At 37.9% G+C, this 20,601-nt stretch overlaps 1 protein-coding gene and 1 non-coding gene across 2 annotated transcripts in view; one reads left to right on the top strand and one right to left on the bottom strand.

Annotated features, from left to right (window-relative positions):
- LOC149798278 (uncharacterized) overlaps positions 1-20,601 on the top strand; it is a 62,711-nt gene that overhangs the window by 1,896 nt on the left and 40,214 nt on the right. The window lies entirely within an intron of this gene.
- Positions 11,530-11,602, bottom strand: Trnap-cgg (transfer RNA proline (anticodon CGG)). Its single transcript has one exon. It is a non-coding gene; the product is annotated as a tRNA-Pro (tRNA).

Genomic DNA, 20,601 nt, shown 5'->3' on the forward strand with positions numbered 1-20,601 from the left:
TAATGTGGTTCAGATTTACTTTGAGTTAGGCTTGGAAATAGGTTGGCTTGTTGGTGATTGCCTGTCACAGTTAGATTTGCATTGGAGATCAAATGCGTAACTTGGGCTGCAAATGAGCTGTTGACTTGGCTTACGTATTTATGTGTGTCTTCTACAGAGGTAAATATCTAAAAATCTAGATGGTTGAGGGGTGATGAAAAGTATGCTAATTTGTTATAGTATTAGTGAACTTTATTCATGCATAAGGCACATACTGATTCTTTTAGCTGCCTTGTCACAGAAAAATATTCAAAATAGCTATTTCTTGTCAAAAATGAATGTAAAATTTATGGGTTGGTGGCAGTGTTGGTTCAGTATAAAAAGCACCAGTTGCATCAGGAATTAACCTGATTACTGCAGTCAAAATCTCACATGTATGCTTTCTACAAAAATCATTAGTTTGTTTTTATTTGTATCTTCAGTGTAAAATTATTCTCATTTTTCTGTAATTGGTCATCGTCGGATGAAAATTCACCAGATAAACTGTCCAGTGAGACCTTATAGTGGCCGCCATGCACAGCCTATCGTGTGCTGAAAGAAAAATGGCGTTAACGCGCTTAAAACAATGTTTTCAGTGGGGTTTATATTAACAAAAAAATCTGTGAATCAACCGCGAAAGTTACCTATTTACAGCTCTGCTAAGCCTAACGACTATAATGTACTTCTGATTCTATTTCCAATACTTCTGGACATAGTTAATTTGTTATAATTCATAATGATTAAGTAACTACAAGAAGCGTCTATATTCAAAAGGTGAAAGTTGGTTTAAATAAATAAAACGCAAGCACATTATGCGGACAGCATCCCCAACAGTATCAAAAAGCGTGGCTGTTTACATCAGCTGATTTCCGGCGAGTACTTTTCAGTTTTGTCAATTGAATGACTGTTTTTCATAATTCAAATACTACGCTAGAACTCCTCAAGTCTACAGTAGACTGTTACAGGTTTGCAGCCATTCACCTTCTAGTTACCATTTCACTAAAAACAAGTCTACGATAAACTGTTACAGGCTTGCAGCCTGTCACCTTCTAGTTATCATTACACAAAAAAACAAGTCTACCAAAGACTGTTACAGGCATTTTGCCTGCCACATTTTAATTATCACTGCAATGAAAACAGTAATGACAGTTTACTAAATTCATAAATGAAACATAAAAATGGTCAATAAATTTAAAAAATGACATGACCTAGACATACATGCTACACTGTTCTGATTGACAAATAACGGTCTACATATTTATCCTACCAATCAACACTTTACAAAATACAAACCGTGCTGGATGTTCTAAGGTAGAGTGTACCAAAACATATCAAAGGAACAATCACGTCAGGCATAGTTTAGATTTTTCTAATTTGGCCAGCATTTTATTGAACAGCATTTGTAAAATTCAATCTCTTGGATCGTTTCTTGTTTTTCTTGTTAGTCTTCTGTAATAGCAGGTAAACATATACCATATTTTCTGGCTCTTCAAGATGCCTACCTTTAACCTACATTATCAAATTCCACATGTCTTTTGATGCACGAGGACAACAAAGACACTGATATGGCATTCCCAAATTTCACATATCGCTTGATACACGATGACAACAAAGACTCGGATATGGCATTGCCAAATTCTGCACGTCCTTTGATGCACGAGAACTACAAGGACACTGATATGGCAGTGTCAGATTCCACACGTTCAATGATGCATTTGGATAAAGAGGACAACGGTTTTCCCACTGCCAAATTACACATATCCCTTGATTCACAATGACAACAAAAACAATGATTTGGCATTGCTTTTTAAAGAAGTAAGAAAGCAAGTACGGTAATGTCACAAATACAGCTTATTAATTTGGTACATTTTCTAAAAGCCACTAATTTTATGTAATAGCTGTTCACTAGAAAAGCACTATTGGAAGAAATTCAGACATACAAAATATAAATTGTTATGGAAAGCTTTATTGCTTTTTCTCTGTCGTGATTTACCATTAAAATCAAGTGCAGGAAGTGCCATGAGCTTAAATATCCTGACGATTAGGAAAAACGAAATGATAATTGGATGAGGTGAAAATCATGCGCAAGAAAGAAAAATACTTAATGGGTTAGACAAAACAAGGCACATCAAGGCTTGACCATCGTAGTGTACAAATGTGATAGATTTCTGAACCGTTCCTCGATAAATTCACATTTGAAAACAAAGATACACAACAGATTATCTTTTTTAATGCAAATACTGCAATCTATAAACATCAGACTCTTTTTGTATTACCGAGAGAGTATAAGATTCTACACTCGAAAACCTCTTGTGGAAACGAACTTCAGCTCTACAATTTAAATTCACAGAAATAGCTAAGAGAGCCAGATCACTAGGTAATTTTTAAATAGTTTTATCTATTTAGAGTAGATCGTCATCCGCACACAGCAACTACAATACAATGATTCACAAATAAATTAATTAAAACAAAGCGTGGACAAGAGACAATGTGTACTTGTCTATGTCTAAAACTCTGCAAGGGATCAAATTATGGTCAAGAAACAATGTGTACTTGTCTCCAAGTGTGCATGGGATTAAGGTGTGGCCAAGAGACAATGTGTACTTGTCTACAAGTCTGCATGGGATTAATGTGTGACCAAGAGACAATGTGTAACTGTCTACAATTCTGCATGGGAATAATGTGTGGCCAAGAGACAATGTGTACTTGTCTACAAGTCTGCATGGGATTAATGTGTGACCAAGAGACAATGTGTAACTGTCTACAAGTCTGCATGGGAATAATGTGTGGCCAAGAGACAATGTGTACTTGTCTACAAGTCTGCATGGGATTAATGTGTGACCAAGAGACAATGTGTAACTGTCTACAAGTCTGCATGGGAATAATGTGTGGCCAAGAGACAATGTGTACTTGTCTAAATCTACAAGTCTGCATGGGAATAATGTGTGGCCAAGAGATAATGTGTACTTGTCTACAAGTCTGCACGGGATTAACGCGTGCTTAAGAGATAATGTGTACTTGTCCAGAAGTCTGCATGGTATTAAAGTGTAGTCAAGAAACAATGTGTACATGTCTACAAGTCTGCATGTGATTAAAGCGTGGTCAAGAGACAATGTGTACATGTCTACAAGTCTGTATGGGATTAACGCGTGGTCAAGAGACAGTGTACATGTCTACAAGTCAGTATAGGATTAATGTGTGGCCAAGAGACAATGTGTATACAAGTCTGCATGATATTAAAGTGTGGGCAAGAGACAATGTGTACTTGTATATGTCTACAAGTCTGCATGGGATGGAAGCGTGCTCAATAGACAATGTGCACATGTCTACAAGTCTGCATGGGATGGAAGCGTGCTCAAAAGACAATGCGTACATGTCTACAAGTCTTCATGGGATCAAAGCGTGCTTAAGAGATAAGGTGTACTTGTCTACAAGTGTGTATGGAATTAAAGCGTGGTCAAGAGACAATGTGTACATGTCTACAAGTCTGTATAGGATTAATGTGTGGTCAAGAGACAATGTGTACTTGTCTACAAGTCTGCATGGTATTAAAGTGTGGGCAAGAGACAATGTGTACTTGTATATGTGTACAAGTCTGCATGGGATGGAAGCGTGCTCAAAAGACATTGTGTACATGTCTACAACTCTGCATGGGATAAAAGCGTGCTTGAGAGATGTGTACTTGTCTACAAGTCTGCATGGGATCAAAGTGTGGGCAAAAGACAATGTGTACATGTCTATGTCTACAAGTCTGCATGGGATCGAAGCGTGCTCAAAAGACAATGCGTACATGTCTACAAGTCTGCATGGGATCGAAGCGTGCTCAAAAGACAATGCGTACATGTCTACAAGTCTGCATGGGATCAAAGCGTGCTTAAAAGATAATGTGTACTTGTCTACAAGTCTGTATGGGATAAAAGCGTGCTTGGAGAGATGTGTACTTGTCTACAAGTCTGCATGGGATCAAAGTGTGGGCAAGAGACAATGTGTACATGTCTATGTCTACAAGTCTGCATGGGATGGAAGCGTGCTCAAAAGACAATGCGTACATGTCTACAAGTCTGCATGGGATCGAAGCGTGCTCAAAAGACAATGCGTACATGTCTACAAGTCTGCATGGGATCGAAGCGTGCTCAAAAGACAATGCGTACATGTCTACAAGTCTGCATGGGATCAAAGCGTGCTCAAAAGACAATGCGTACATGTCTACAAGTCTGCATGGGATCGAAGCGTGCTCAAAAGACAATGCGTACATGTCTACAAGTCTGCATGGGATCAAAGCGTGCTTAAAAGATAATGTGTACTTGTCTACAAGTCTGTATGAGATTAAAGCGTGGTTAAGAGACAATGTGTACATGTCTACAGGTCTGTATCGGATTAAAGCGTGGTCAAGAGACAATGTGTACATGTCTACAAGTCTGTATGGGATTAAAGCGTGGTCAAGAGACAATGTGCACATGTCTACAAGTCTGCATGGGATTATGGTGTGGACAAGAGACAATGTGTACTTGTCACAAAATCTGCATGGGATTAAAATGTGGTCCAGAGACAGTGTGTACTTGACTACAATCAAAATGAGATTAAATCATTGGTCAAGAAACAATGTGTACTTGTCTACAAGTCTGCATGGGGTTAATGTGTGGTCAAGAGACAATGTGCACTTATCTTCAAGTCTACCTTGTATTAAAATGTGGTCAAGAAACAATGTGTACTTGTCTACAAATCTGCATGAAATTAAAGCCTTGGTCAAGAGACAATGTGTACTTGTCTACAAGTCTGCATGAAATTAAAGCCATTATCAAGAGACAATGTGTACTTGTATATGTGTACAAGTCTGCATGGGATGGAAGCGTGCTCAAAAGACAATGTGTACATGTCTACAAGTCTGCATGGGATGGAAGCGTGCTCAAAAGACATTGTGTACATGTCTACAGCTCTGCATGGGATAAAAGCGTGCTTGAGAGATAAGGTGTACTTGTCTACAAGTCTGCATGGGATCAAAGCGTGGGCAAGAGACAATGTGTACATGTCTATGTCTACAAGTCTGCATGGGATCGAAGCGTGCTCAAAAGACAATGCGTACATGTCTACAAGTCTGCATGGGATAAAAGCGTGCTTGAGAGATGTGTACTTGTCTACAAGTCTGCATGGGATCAAAGTGTGGGCAAGAGACAATGTGTACATGTCTATGTCTACAAGTCTGCATGGGATCGAAGCGTGCTCAAAAGACAATGCGTACATGTCTACAACTCTGCATGGGATAAAAGCGTGCTTGAGAGATAAGGTGTACTTGTCTACAAGTCTGCATGGGATCAAAGTGTGGGCAAGAGACAATGTGTACATGTCTATGTCTACAAGTCTGCATGGGATGGAAGCGTGCTCAAAAGACAATGCGTACATGTCTACAAGTCTGCATGGGATCGAAGCGTGCTCAAAAGACAATGCGTACATGTCTACAAGTCTGCATGGGATCGAAGCGTGCTCAAAAGACAATGCGTACATGTCTACAAGTCTGCATGGGATCAAAGCGTGCTCAAAAGACAATGCGTACATGTCTACAAGTCTGCATGGGATCGAAGCGTGCTCAAAAGACAATGCGTACATGTCTACAAGTCTGCATGGGATCAAAGCGTGCTTAAAAGATAATGTGTACTTGTCTACAAGTCTGTATGAGATTAAAGCGTGGTCAAGAGACAATGTGTACATGTCTACAGGTCTGTATCGGATTAAAGCGTGGTCAAGAGACAATGTGTACATGTCTACAAGTCTGTATGGGATTAAAGCGTGGTCAAGAGACAATGTGCACATGTCTACAAGTCTGCATGGGATTATGGTGTGGACAAGAGACAATGTGTACTTGTCACAAAATCTGCATGGGATTAAAATGTGGTCCAGAGACAGTGTGTACTTGACTACAATCAAAATGAGATTAAATCATTGGTCAAGAAACAATGTGTACTTGTCTACAAGTCTGCATGGGGTTAATGTGTGGTCAAGAGACAATGTGCACTTATCTTCAAGTCTACCTTGTATTAAAATGTGGTCAAGAAACAATGTGTACTTGTCTACAAATCTGCATGAAATTAAAGCCTTGGTCAAGAGACAATGTGTACTTGTCTACAAGTCTGCATGAAATTAAAGCCATTATCAAGAGACAATGTGTACTTGTATATGTGTACAAGTCTGCATGGGATGGAAGCGTGCTCAAAAGACAATGTGTACATGTCTACAAGTCTGCATGGGATGGAAGCGTGCTCAAAAGACATTGTGTACATGTCTACAGCTCTGCATGGGATAAAAGCGTGCTTGAGAGATAAGGTGTACTTGTCTACAAGTCTGCATGGGATCAAAGCGTGGGCAAGAGACAATGTGTACATGTCTATGTCTACAAGTCTGCATGGGATCGAAGCGTGCTCAAAAGACAATGCGTACATGTCTACAAGTCTGCATGGGATAAAAGCGTGCTTGAGAGATGTGTACTTGTCTACAAGTCTGCATGGGATCAAAGTGTGGGCAAGAGACAATGTGTACATGTCTATGTCTACAAGTCTGCATGGGATCGAAGCGTGCTCAAAAGACAATGCGTACATGTCTACAACTCTGCATGGGATAAAAGCGTGCTTGAGAGATAAGGTGTACTTGTCTACAAGTCTGCATGGGATCAAAGTGTGGGCAAGAGACAATGTGTACATGTCTATGTCTACAAGTCTGCATGGGATGGAAGCGTGCTCAAAAGACAATGCGTACATGTCTACAAGTCTGCATGGGATCAAAGTGTGGGCAAGAGACAATGTGTAGATGTCTATGTCTACAAGTCTGCATGGGATCGAAGCGTGCTCAAAAGACAATGCGTACATGTCTACAAGTCTGCATGGGATCAAAGTGTGGGCAAGAGACAATGTGTAGATGTCTATGTCTACAAGTCTGCATGGGATCGAAGCGTGCTCAAAAGACAATGCGTACATGTCTACAAGTCTGCATGGGATCAAAGCGTGCTTAAGAGATAATATGTACTTGTCTACAAGTCTGCATGGGATCGAAGCGTGCTCAAAAGACAATGCGTACATGTCTACAAGTCTGCATGGGATCAAAGCGTGCTCAAAAGACAATGCGTACATGTCTACAAGTCTGCATGGGATCAAAGCGTGCTTAAGAGATAATATGTACTTGTCTACAAGTCTGCATGGGATCAAAGTGTGGGCAAGAGACAATGTGTACATGTCTATGTCTACAAGTCTGCATGGGATCGAAGCGTGCTCAAAAGACAATGCGTACATGTCTACAACTCTGCATGGGATAAAAGCGTGCTTGAGAGATAAGGTGTACTTGTCTACAAGTCTGCATGGGATCAAAGTGTGGGCAAGAGACAATGTGTACATGTCTATGTCTACAAGTCTGCATGGGATGGAAGCGTGCTCAAAAGACAATGCGTACATGTCTACAAGTCTGCATGGGATCAAAGTGTGGGCAAGAGACAATGTGTAGATGTCTATGTCTACAAGTCTGCATGGGATCGAAGCGTGCTCAAAAGACAATGCGTACATGTCTACAAGTCTGCATGGGATCAAAGTGTGGGCAAGAGACAATGTGTAGATGTCTATGTCTACAAGTCTGCATGGGATCGAAGCGTGCTCAAAAGACAATGCGTACATGTCTACAAGTCTGCATGGGATCAAAGCGTGCTTAAGAGATAATATGTACTTGTCTACAAGTCTGCATGGGATCGAAGCGTGCTCAAAAGACAATGCGTACATGTCTACAAGTCTGCATGGGATCAAAGCGTGCTTAAGAGATAATATGTACTTGTCTACAAGTCTGCATGGGATCAAAGTGTGGGCAAGAGACAATGTGTACATGTCTATGTCTACAAGTCTGCATGGGATCGAAGCGTGCTCAAAAGACAATGCGTACATGTCTACAACTCTGCATGGGATAAAAGCGTGCTTGAGAGATAAGGTGTACTTGTCTACAAGTCTGCATGGGATCAAAGTGTGGGCAAGAGACAATGTGTACATGTCTATGTCTACAAGTCTGCATGGGATGGAAGCGTGCTCAAAAGACAATGCGTACATGTCTACAAGTCTGCATGGGATCAAAGTGTGGGCAAGAGACAATGTGTAGATGTCTATGTCTACAAGTCTGCATGGGATCGAAGCGTGCTCAAAAGACAATGCGTACATGTCTACAAGTCTGCATGGGATCAAAGTGTGGGCAAGAGACAATGTGTAGATGTCTATGTCTACAAGTCTGCATGGGATCGAAGCGTGCTCAAAAGACAATGCGTACATGTCTACAAGTCTGCATGGGATCAAAGCGTGCTTAAGAGATAATATGTACTTGTCTACAAGTCTGCATGGGATCGAAGCGTGCTCAAAAGACAATGCGTACATGTCTACAAGTCTGCATGGGATCAAAGCGTGCTCAAAAGACAATGCGTACATGTCTACAAGTCTGCATGGGATCAAAGCGTGCTTAAGAGATAATATGTACTTGTCTACAAGTCTGTATGAGATTAAAGCGTGGTCAAGAGACAATGTGTACATGTCTACAGGTCTGTATAGGATTAAACCGTGGTCAGGAGACAATGTGTACATGTCTACAAGTCTGTATAGGATTAATGTGTGGTCAAGAGACAATGTGTTCATGTCTACAAGTCTGTATGGGATTAAAGCGTGGTCAAGAGACATTGTGCACATGTCTACAAGTCTGCACGGGATTTTTGTGTGAACAAGAGACAGTGTGTACTTGTCACAAAGTCTGCATGGGATTAAAATATGGTCCAGAGACAGTGTGTACTTGACTACAATCAAAATAAGATTAAATCATTGGTCAAGAAACAATGTGTACTTCTCTACAAGTCTGCATGGGGTTAATGTGTGGTCAAGAGACAATGTACACTTATCTTCAAGTCTACCTTGTATTAAAATGTGGTCAAGAAACAATGTGTACTTGTCTACAAATCTGCATGAAATTAAAGCCTTGATCAAGAGACAATGTGTACTTGTCTACAAGTCTGCGTGGTATTAAAGCCTTGGTCAAGAGACAATGTGTACTTATCTTCAAGTCTACATGGTATTAAAGTGTGGTCAAGAAACAATAAGTGCTTGACTATAAGTCTACGTGAGACTAAAGCCGTGGTTAAGAGATAATGTGTACTTGTTTACAAGTCTGTATGGGATTAAAGTGTGGCCAAAATGAGCTGTAATACAAAACAATGTTGAAGAGAATATAAATGTTAACTTGCCTATTTCAACATAAGCAAAATGTATAGTACTGTTTCAGGAAAGATTGTGGTTAGCAGCTTGAATTAAATTATAAAACATTGCGAGAAACCGTATCAACCCTGAAACATAGATGATTCAAACTTTACAGTACGAGGAGTATATGAATTACGCATTTTATGTATAAAAAATACGCTAATCTATACACTAATCTGCATTTGGGTAAATCTACTGCAACTCGAGGATCTCTTAAGTTTTAGTAGGTCCGTATAGAACGATTGATCAGATACAAAGAAAAAGTTTGTAGAAAACGAAGTTGGATTCAAAACGGCACAAGGTGACTCATCATGCGAGTGAGTCTCTGAAATAGCTGCCGTTTCTTTAGAACTCTAAGGTAATAAATTAAACTAATTAAAATACAAAGAGTCGTGGCAATTCCAAGCTACAAAGCTGACGAGCGTTGTTGGACAATGATACTTGATGCCCTGAACATATCACAGAATATGCTATCTGTAAAAGACAAAAATACTCGAGTTTTTAGTAAGCTCTCAAGTTAAGAAGTCTCGTGAATACGAGACTTTAACAATCTGAATATACCATTGTTAAGGGGTTTTGGGTAAACAGGTTTATGACATATAAGTAAGACATACAACCCGGTGAAAGAGAGACTTGTCTGGAATACAACAACCACCAGGACTGAAACAACTACACGTATTCAGCAGGATGGATTTTCAGTTAAACCAGGTTTTCTTTGGTAATTTTAATTCTATTTAAATTTTATGAAAGCTGGATGAAAATAGGTGAAGTTATATTAAATCGATGTGTACTTTTTATAGAATGAACCACACGCTACCTTGGACACGATGGACGATCTACGTTTCACTACATCATGATTTAGACACAACGAATTATCATTATTAATTACAATATTAAAATATGAATTTCTAATATTTACGTTCATTATTAATTACAATATTAAAATATGGATTTCTAATATTTACGTTGATAAATAAATGTAAATTTTAATTACTCACTACAAAACCATCTTTATTTATTTTATGTACATAGTCTAGAACTATTAAATCCTACCATTTTCCTATTTGACTGTCGCCTACTACCATAGAGGTGAACACACATCTACTACTGTAGATGTACAACTGCATAAGTTTTAAACGTGTTAGAAACTGAAGTCGCACGGTGCAATTCGTCAGTTCTTGCCAGTGATTACACATTTTCTACATAACCGAGTCCACCTGTTCTCCCTTTCACCCGTCGATTCACATTCAAGTATGACACTGTACTTAAGCTGAATGGATTAAGTTATGAGAGTATGACACCAAATCAGTGCCAAAGGTATAAACTGAATTATTCGGATTACAAGGCATGCAAAACTAGAATGCAGCTTAAGTCTGTGTAAACGGTATCACCAGTGGCGTCGCTAGTGGGGTGCGGGGGGTGCGGACAGCACCGGGTGACACCATCTCAGAGGGGTGACACCAAAATGAAAAATTGCATATTTTACAGAGCACACACTGCTCGGTCTAGTCGGATTTCATAAGCGGATAACCGATCATAGTTAAATACATGACTAGCAGGCACAGCAGTGGCGTCGCTAGGGGGATGCGGGGGGTGCGGACTGCACTGGGTGACACCATCAGAGGGGGTGACACCAAAATGACATTACTAAGGATTCTGTATGGTCTGTTACGGAAGGAGGACCATGGGGGTGACACCATGAGCTACCGCACTGTGTGACACCAACCCGAGTGACGCCACTGGGTATCACTATTCCTACACGTCATATTATTTGCGAAACTCGTATGGCTTTGACCTAGGGGCTCCAGTGGTGTTAGATTTAGGCGTGTAATTTAAGCTATTTAGTAATATCACAACTTTTTGAACGTAACCAATCAAAGGCGTCAACTCTCCCAATTCGTCGTAAGAAAAAGCGACGAATCATATCCATTGTGGCGGTCAGGTGCATGCAAAGCTTTCGAGATGGCTGCCCCCATGAATTGAGTGTGTGTGTGTGTGTGTGTGTGTGTGTGTGTGTGTGTGATTTGGATTTTTAACGTAGCTTTAATAATTTTTCAGTCATATTGCTACGATGTCTGCAGTGTGACAATTTATAGTGATGTCTAGCACTAGGGCATCATGCCGCAGACATGTAGCATGATGTCCCACCCAGTCACATTATCCTGACACCAGGCCGACCAGTCCTAACACTAACCTTTTAATGCTGAGTGCCAAGCGAGGCAGCTATTAGTACCATTTTTGTAAGTCTTTGCTATGACTCGGCCGGGGATCGAACCCACGACCTCCCGCTTCCGAGGCGGACGCTCTAACCACTAAGCCACCGGAGCGGTTCCCAGTAATTGACAAATCAGAGAAAGCAGGTCGTTTTGTATATGCATTATTTAAAAATATCTGAGTTAATTAAATAAAAACGAAACGCACAGCCTGTACAACGCAAAATATAAAGTGTGAAGACTTCGACGCCATATTTAAACCATTGATTAAAAAATGCAAATCCATTAATACATTTACTCGCTAGAAAAGAAGTAATAACCTGAAATGCATAATTTAAACGTAATCATAAAAAATGTAGAAATTCATGTAACAGAAATAGAAAATAGTGCAGATTTTATCGAGGAAACACTCACGATTTGTATGAATGTTTCCATGCCATTTAACCATATTTGAAGACATTAATGTATCTAAAACTTCAACAATTTGGATGTATAAAAGCTCAGGCTGAGTTAACGATGAGACTTATGAAGACCACCTCAAAAAGGGAAATAAGCTGTGTATGACATTTTTGCCATAAAATCAGAACGATTAATATTATGAAAAGAAGTTGAATGTGAGGTGTTATTGAACGTATATTCGACCTTAATTAAACGAACTCTGGACAGGAAAAAAAAAGAAAGTATATTAACTTTGATTTATCTGCTTGAGCAAAAGAAAATATTGTTTTGTTTTGCTGATATTTTTTTACAAGTTTGCATACCATCTACAACATCACAGTCCTGATCTCTTTCTCAAGTACTAAACTAAAATATTTTTTTTTTTATGGATCACCCAAGTATGAAATATTTAGAACTGACATATTTCTGTCTGAAACGGAGGAGACAGTATATGTATTGTTTTACTTGCAGACACTATTTTGTGTAGTGTTTACTTTTCCAAATCAAAACCTCTTTAACAAATCCCCAAAAAGAATCTTAAAATTCATTTATCAAATACTGTTTTACTAAATAGAAAATTAACACAAAACCTGAGTATCGCGTTGCTGAGTAAGAAGTAAGATTATTATTATTATTATCATTATTATTATTATTATTATTATTATTATTATTATTATTATTTATAGCTTTGAACAAAGAAGGACATATATGAACAATATTGAGTTCATTTATTCCCACAGACTAATTAAACATTATTATGTCATAAATGTCCTACAAGTATTTGACAGACTGTTTGTTGACAAACGGACAACTTAAAGAATGTGTTGGTACATCTACTTTTATGGCTGTTTCGCTGGGCAAGCAAATTTTGGTTGTCCAGAGAAATGAATCGTGATGGTTCGGCAGTTCCATGATAGCATGCTCGCTCATGTCATGGACGACGGTGAGTCATTTGAACTGTTCCGAGTCACCAATGCAGTATAGAAAGTCTCTGTGTTGGCTGCAATCCTCTTCAGTATGATTCTTTCCGCCATGCTTCCTGGTGCCTTCCGTGACCATACTATTGGGATCGACATTAGATACCGTACTGATGGCAGGTGAATACGAAGTTACAGGAAGAACACGTTCGTGATCTTCTATTGCTGATGACTGTTCCCTGTATGCCAAATATAAGTCTATCATGCAACAGGGTATTGACCATTACTCTTCAGCTGCGACAATCTCGGTATCACAATCAGCATCAAGAAGACAGAGATGACGAACCAGTCTTCAGCAGGAAACCATACGTACAAGTTACCATCACAGCAAAAGGGTCAAACCTTTATGGCAGTGAACAAATTCACATGTCTCGACAGCACACTGTCATGTGCAGTCTACATTGATGATGACACCAACGCAAGAATAGCTAAAACAAGTGTGACCTTTGGCAGACTACGCGCCAATGTGTCGGGGCACAGAAGCATCAGTCTACAAGCAAAACGGAAGGTCTACAAACCCATTGTGCTGCCAATCCTGTTGTATGCATGCAAGACCTCGATGGTGATCAGACACCACACCAAGAAGCTGAACCAATTTCACGTGGGCTAGCTGAGGTAACTGATGACGACAAATGGTAGGACAGTGTCCCAGGCACTGTACTACTCACATGACAGGAATTCCAAGCATCCACACTGATGATGACATCACAGTTGAGATGGGCGGTCCACATCACCAGCATGTCAAAAGAGCGACTTCCAAGGAATATCTTCTACTGCGAACTGAAGGAGGGATCTCAGGGTGGTGAGAAGAAACAATTAAAATGTTCCCTCAAGTCATCCTTAAACCACTTCAAGACTGACTCGCAGTTCTTTGGAAGATCTCGCACAGGATCGCTCCACTTGGGACAGTCGCACCCGTACTGGGTCTTCAGACTTTGAATTGAGGAGAGTTGCAGAGCAAATATCAGAACAGTGATTTTGTCTTCAATTGAAAAAGATGGACGTTACAACAAAAGAAGACATAATAAATTTGAATCGTTCAAATACAGCAGCAATGATAACAAAATGCATAGACACATTCGCAGTACACGCGGTAGCAATAGTAGCAGCAGCACTTTTTGGAAGCTATTACAACTTATCATTGAATTCATACACAATACATATGCGTTAAAAAGAGTTGTTGCGTTCATTTTCTTATTCTATCTAACGCAGTACTATTCTCGTGGGTCGGTGATTCTTCCAGGGGTTTTTCCGGGTTCTTCCTCCACCATTAATACTGGCCGCCATGCATAGCTGATCGTGTGCTGAAAAGTGGCGTTAAACCCCACAACAACAACATTGTTTATTATTAGTAGTAGTAGTAGTAGTAATAGTAGTAGTAGTAGCAAATACTATTATTATTACTGCCATCATCATCACCATCAATTCATTTTTATTTTAACTATCGTCGTCATCGTTTTATGATCGTCATCACCGTCGTCGTCATCATCATCATTATTAGACTGTAATAGCAAAATACTTAAGTGAAAGTACAGTTTCCAGTCTAAGTTTTTCCATAGAATGAGGTGGGTAGGGGGTGAAGGGATAAACTTTGTAGGGAAAATGGCAATACGAATAGAAGGCTGAATATTATTCGTCATCTTTGTATAGAAAATATCAAAATTTTAATCGGTCCCCTACTTTGCAAAAGGCTTAGCTTTCACCCTAATAAAACACCTACCCATGGTACATACCTAACGCGATATTCTCTCTCTCTCTCTCTCTCTCAAAGAAGTATCGCATACTTTGGTCTCTTTCTATGAATTATTAATAGTATGTATGTATGTATGTATGTATGTATGTATGTATGTATGTATGTATGTATGCATGTGTTTAACAATCCTGGCCGAATAGTTCATAATGAAGTAAATGGTAAAAATAAGTTAGTAAGTATGTAAATAAGTATGCACGTATATGGGTATGTTGTGCAGGACCGGATTAAGGGGGTGGCCATGTTGGCTCCCCACCCGGTTATCATGGACAAAATTATGTTTAAATAAATTATATATCGGTCTAATACCGTCTAATACTTAATCTAAAATAGTTATAATAATTATACACATAAAAAGGCCAGATTAAGGAGTGCTTTCGGAGAATATTTGTCGATTTATAATCATACTATTAAGCTCCGTAATCGTTTACATACACTACACGCTTTTAATCTTGTAAGTAGTGTAAATGCAAGAGATACTGTAACTATATAACAGGTGCGAATACAAGAGGTTATATAGGTTAGTTGTGGGAGTACAAGATGTTTAGTTACCTGTATACTATTACATATACAAGAGGTACATTACCTATAGATCGGTGCAAATACAAGTGTCATGACTTAATTTTTGTGAATTGTATTACAACAATTATCTTGTTCAAAAATGTATTATTCCAATAAAGATTGTGATTCCTATGTAACAATTTTAAAATTCTTTGCATTATATAAGTGTATAGTAATTTTTCTTTCTATATTCTCACTTATCAAATTCAGTACGGATTTGAGAGAGTTCCTACATCAGCGAATTCCTTTCTGATGCCTGCATAAGTTAAGTACATATATTTCATGGAAAACGCTGTTAAAGCAAATTTTCTGTAATCACACCTGTATACTTAAAGAACATGTATCAGAAAATTTGCGAACTCCGAAGTCAAAACGAAACTTAAAAAGTGCACAGTCAGGCGATATAAGGTTAGCGGTGTACCAAGGGAATAACTTTTTTTAACCTTTTTTTTTTTTTTTGGAGGGGTGTGTGTCGAGTTACGCTCACCAAATCACAGAAAAACCTCAAGGTTAGCTGTGCCGGCTAGCCTTTACCGTTGAGCTTAGTGATGAGAGTTCACCTTTCTTGCAGTTGATCCCGCACCTATTTCTGCGTTCCTCAAGGATGTGAGACAATATCGACATCGCCCTGAGTGACACCTATGGGAAAAATTAATTTCCTACAGGTTATGAGAAAATCCGTTTCAGAATACCAATAGATACAGTTACCTATATACTGGTGCAAATACAAGAGGTACAATTGCCTATAAAGTGGTGCAAACACAAGGGGTACAGTATCTATCTATAAATACGTTGACGCAGTCACACTTGACTATTAAGCAACGGGTGGTACGTGGTCAAAGATAAAGTAAAGATGGAAGTGATAGGACAGTCAGAAGAGTAATGATAGGAAAGGCAGAAATAAGTAAAAGTGATAGTGTACGTTTTCGTCCCTTCATACTCAGACCAATCCGGCTACCGTAGCGGCAATGAGATATGGAACCTCAACCGGCATAGCCCTGAGAATCACTAGGTGTTACTTGTAGCTGACTAGTTCATTAGAATGTGATTTCGGAAAGCTCCTGCTTGTTAGATACCAAGTCAGGAGCTTCTGCAATTATTGGTGGTAATTTGTTCCAACTCCCTATTGTACATGGGAAGAAGCTGAACTTGAAACACTTTGTCGATGCTGACTTTAATTGGAACTTTTTCCTGTGGTTTGCCCTAGTTTGGCTATATGCCAGGGTCAAGTATTTGTCCGCTGGCATGTGCACTAGGTTGTTCGCAATCTAGTACATCATGGTTAGCTGGGCCTTGGTTCGCCTGGATTAGAGTGATTCCCACTGGAGATGGTTGAGCATTGCACTGACACTGCTAGTGTAACGATATTTATTTATGGTAAACCTAGCCGCTCTCCTCTGAACCATCTCTATCTTATTTGTTAGATCTTTACTATGTGGGTTCCACACAGTCGAGCAATACCGGTGCGAATACAAAATGTTTAGTTACCTATATACTGTTGCATATACAAGAGGTACAGTTACCTATATACCGGTACAAATACAAGAGGTACAGTCACCTATACACTGGTGTAAATACAAGAGGTACATTTGTCTATATAATGGTGCAAATACAAGCGGTACGGTTATCTATAAACTGGTGTGAATACAGGAGGTACAGTTTCCTGTAAGCTAATGAAAATACAAGAGGTACAGTTACCTATATAATGGTGCAAATATAAGAAGTTCGGTTACCTCTACACTGGTGCAAATATAAGAGGTACAGTTACCTGCACATTAAGGCAAATAGAAGAGGTATATTTACCTGTATACTAATTCAAATAGGTACAGTTACCTATATACTGGTGCTCTTGAACAAAAAATATACTGACTATGAAAAATGTTTACAGGAAAATATGCAGTGGTTTAAATGCTTTATCATATGCACCGCACAAAGGAAGTAAATCAAATTTTTTTTTAAAGGTCGATTATATGGCGTCTACTACGTTTGAAGAAAGTTGAACAAAAACCACTATCATTTAAAAATCATTAATAAATTTCCATTAAAATACTTGCAAATCAATGCGAAACGATCGGAAAAAAAGAGTTTTCTACAATGCTTGTGTATACTCACCAGTGTATACTCACCATTGAATAATATTCTCGTTATAATCTAAAATATATCCCATAATAACCCCAATTGTGTTTAGAACAGTATGTTCTGGTTACGTATTTAATCATGTCTTGTTATTTATTGTTGCCATAATCAAGGACAATGATATAAAAAGAACCTAAATTAAATAGTTCGCTCAGTCCTTTTTCTTACCCTACGCTTCACAGTGCATGAAGTAATGTGATAAAATAGGAAATTTACGACAATCACCAGGGTTTATTTGTCAGTTTCCAATATGAGATCCACGCATTACAGATGTCGATTCCTAAACTGCATGGCCTTATTCTTCCAGTGTCTAGTACAGACTATAAAGACCAGTTTAAGGACTGCTTTCAGAGTGTATTTGTAGATCGATAATCATATTATAAAGCTCCGTAAACATTTTCATATACTGCACGCTGTTTAGTCATGCAAGTACTGCAAATACAAAAGATACAGTTAAATATAATCCGGTGCAAATACAAGAGGTACAGTTACCTATATACTGGTGCATATACAAGAGGTACAGTTACCTATACACTGGTGAGGTCACAAGAGACACAGTTACCTATATACTGGTGTATATACAAGAGGTACAGTTACCTATATACTGGTGCATGTATAATATGTACAGTTACCTATATACTGGTGCGGTCACAAGAGACACAGTTATTTATATATTTGTGCGAATATAAGAGGCACAGTTACCTATATACTGGTGCGGTCACAAGAGACACAGTTACCTATATATTTGTGCGAATATAAGAAGCACATTTGCCTTTATCCTCTCGCATATACAAGAGGTACAGTTATCTGTATACCAATGAGAATACAAGCGGTACAGTTACCTGTATACTGATGCAAATACAAGAGGTTACGTTACCTGTATAATGGTGAAAATGCAAGAGGTGCAGTAATCTATATACTACAGTAATGAAAATAGAAGAGGTACAGTTACCTATATACTGGTGCTTTTCAACAAAAAATATACTGACTGTGAAAAATGTTTACAGAAAAAGATGCAGTGGTTTAAATGCTTTATCATATGCACCACACAAAGGAAGTAAACAAATGTTTGTTGTGTTTTTATATAGAAAACGTTGGTTCTGAGGCGTCTACTGTGCTTGAAGAAATCTGAGAACACAAAATCTATAATGTTAAAACTCATTGATAAATTTTCATTTCAAATGAAATTGCAAATGAAACCGAAAAGATTGAGGAAATAAAAAAAGGTTTTATACAATGCTAGTGTAAACTCACCATTGAATAATCTTCTCGTTATAATCTAAAATCTATCTCATAATAACCGCAATTGTATTTAGAACAGTATTTCCGGTTACGCATTATTAATCATGTATTGTTATTTATTGTTGTCATAATCAAGGACAAAGATATAAAAAGAACGTAAATGAAATAATTCACACATTGAATCCTTTGTCTTACGGTACACTTTAGAGTGCTTAAGGCAACGTGATGCAATAGGAAATTTCCGTCAAGCACCATGGTTTTATTTGTCGCAGTGTCCAATATGAGATTCATGTATTATAGATGTCGGCTCCTAAACTCTTTTGTGTTATTTTATTGTGTCAAGTACAACATTCTTTTGTCCACGTAAATCCTAAATCGTTTGAGCATAAAGAAACTAAATCTGGAGGAATCATAAACACGGGAATTATTTTTTTTACATTTTTTTTACATTTATTGACTCGTTGTTCAGACGACATATTCTGTCTCAAATTGCACTGAAGAAAACTACTGTATATGATGATATTCGTGAATGCAAAATAACTTTGGTCTATTTTGATGTTCCTTAAATGAAGAAGGACAAAACTTTCTTACTGTTTTAGCAGTCATTAAGTTTCTTGACAATTTTGAACCATGCTGAAATTTTAAATAGTCTCATTAAGCCTAAAAGAAGAAATATATCCAGAAATTTCCAGAAATTTAAATTCTATGGCTGTCTACGTACCTAGTACAAAAAATCTGTCAGGTATAAGTTTTTCACAAATTTATACAATTACTTGAACAACTGCACGTAGAAGACAATATCTAAACACAAAACAAGTTAAATTGTTTTACACATTATAAACGATTTTCAAATGCTACATTGTATTCAGTTTGACAGTTTTCAGAGAACTGATAAACAGGCTGCATAAGTTTACAATAAATACAACAATGCCGGTATATAGAGACAGAGCCTGTTTGTTTACAAGTGTTGGACAGGATAAATGTGTGATCTGAACCAATTGTGTTGAATAACAACATTCCAGACAATCAGAGTGTTAATTTGTTAACTTGAAATATAAAAAATATATACTTCTATGTTTGTGAGAAGATTCTGATTTACAGACGGCCGTGCTGTTGTCTTGATACCATCTAAAGAACATTTTTTATGGCGTTAGTTTTCAATTGATTTTGTATGCCGTTTAAAATTATCAACACGTAACAGTATTTGATATATGTTTATTAAGTCAGTAACTTGCACAAATATCACCAGTTGTGGGAACACATTAAAAGGGTGATAGTTTTAATGGTGAAAACTCTTGGGGCATTTTCATGTTCCTTAAATGAAGAAAATAAAATGCATGGAAATCACGTGATCACCCAAACTAGCGAGTAAAAGATTCCCTACAAATTGGTTTATGTTAAGTCACGTGGATGACTAGTGTTAAGCAGATGTGACTTGTAAACATGTAAAAAAAATCACGGTAGAAAATGCAGACATATTCTAAACTATGATGGGTATTACAATTATGAACTATGATGGGTATTGGAATTATAAACTATAATGGGTATTGCAATTATAAACTATGATGGGTATTGGAATTATAAACTATGATGGATATTGGAATTATAAACTATGATGGGTATTGGAATTATAAACTATGATGGATATTGGAATTATAAACTATGATGGGTATTGGAATTATAAACTATGATGGGTATTGGAATTATAAACTATGATGGGTATTGGAATTATAAACTATGAAGAGTATTGGAATTATAAACTATGATGGGTATTACAATTATGAACTATGATGGGTATTGGAATTATAAACTATAATGGGTATTGGAATTATAAACTATAATGAGTATTGGAATTATAAACTATGATGGGTATTGGAATTATAAACTATGATGGATATTGGAATTATAAACTATGATGGGTATTGGAATTATAAACTATGATGGATATTGGAATTATAAACTATGAAGAGTATTGGAATTATAAACTATGATGGGTATTGGAATTATAA

This window comes from Sinohyriopsis cumingii, chromosome 6, assembly GCF_028554795.1.
Source record: "Sinohyriopsis cumingii isolate HCF-2022 chromosome 6, ASM2855479v2, whole genome shotgun sequence".
Classification (NCBI taxonomy): Eukaryota; Metazoa; Mollusca; class Bivalvia; order Unionida; family Unionidae; genus Sinohyriopsis; species Sinohyriopsis cumingii.